Source organism: Sinocyclocheilus grahami, unplaced genomic scaffold, assembly GCF_001515645.1.
Source record: "Sinocyclocheilus grahami isolate Dianchi unplaced genomic scaffold, SAMN03320097.WGS_v1.1 scaffold304.1, whole genome shotgun sequence".
In the NCBI taxonomy this organism is placed as follows: domain Eukaryota; kingdom Metazoa; phylum Chordata; class Actinopteri; order Cypriniformes; family Cyprinidae; genus Sinocyclocheilus; species Sinocyclocheilus grahami.
Genome location: NW_015505483.1, coordinates 508,989 through 510,390, shown reverse-complemented (window position 1 = coordinate 510,390; position 1,402 = coordinate 508,989).

Below are 1,402 nucleotides of genomic sequence, written 5' to 3'. Positions count from 1 at the left end.
TTTTAATTAAATATTTTTTTATTTTTTTTTTTTTTTTTTTTTTTTTTTTTTTTTTAATGGATACATTTACCTGAACAACAAGAGTCCGGCATATCTGCGAACTCCTTCAATATTGTTTAAAAAGCATCCCAGGATGCACCTCAAAGTTAGTTTAGGCCCAGATAAAGCAGAACTGGATTCTAGAAGTTCAGATATAAGAGCGATTTGATTTGTTTATCATTTTTGGTGTTATTTCAAAGTTCCAAGGACTTTACTATTATTTAAATGTGGAAAAGAGCAGGCGAGTCCATACTTTTGTCTGGTAGTGATTCTTCTGCATTCATCCTTTGGTCATTGTGCTAAAGAGGATGTTTTATGGGACAATGTTAGACCTTGTATCCTCAATAGGTACTAAACAGCATATAAAAGTCATAAAGAGCAACCTGCCTTAGATTTTCATTCTTCTGTTACAAACCTCTGGAAGTATACCAGGTCTGCTCTGTTCCACGTAATAAAAACAAATGGTGGAAGTATGCCTTCAGAAGACATGAAATAAAAAGCATGCATCATGCAGACCAGTTTTATGATACTTTTATGGCTTTTAAAGCTCCAGGTCACCATTCACTTTCATTGCATAGAAAGGAACAGTGTCAATATTGTTCTAAACATCTCTTTTAGATGAAAAATTTTTTTTTTTGAATTTACTTGAATATGAATATACAACACATTTTGGTTTGGATTAGACTAAAGGTAAACCTTGGGAAACCATTTAAGTAGTCAGCGCTTTATATCTGTTAAGCAAAACACAGAGGGAAACGACTCCCAGCATTCAGAGCGATGCACACGAGACTGTAAGCACTTGAGGCAGACTGCTGGCTGTTCTCCTTCCTAAGGTTGTCCAGTATACATACATATATATACATATATATATATATATATATATATATATATATATATACAGTGGGTACGGAAAGTATTCAGACCCCCTTAAATGTTTCACTCTTTGTTATATTGCAGCCATTTGCTAATTTGCTAATTGCATAAAGTTAATTTTTTTTCCTACATACATATATGTATATAAAACATTTTTAAAGTTTACTTACATTTTTGCTTATACAGTGGTGGCCAAAATTATTAGAACACTACCTGCAAAGCTACAGTACTGTTAAAAGTTTTAGCCACTTGAGTAAAAATATGGTAAAATGAGGATGCTAACAAAAATAATGTCATAAATAGATTATCTTGATCAATTATCTTCTATTAACTAAATTAAATCAACATTTGGTGTGACCATCCTTTGTGTTTAAAGCAGCCTAGGTGCACCGTTTTTCAGGGAGCTTTGCCGGTAGGTTTCTTGAAGCGTCTTGGAGACATTGCCACAGTTCTTCTGGATTTAGTCTGTCTCCGTTTGTTCTGTTTCTTC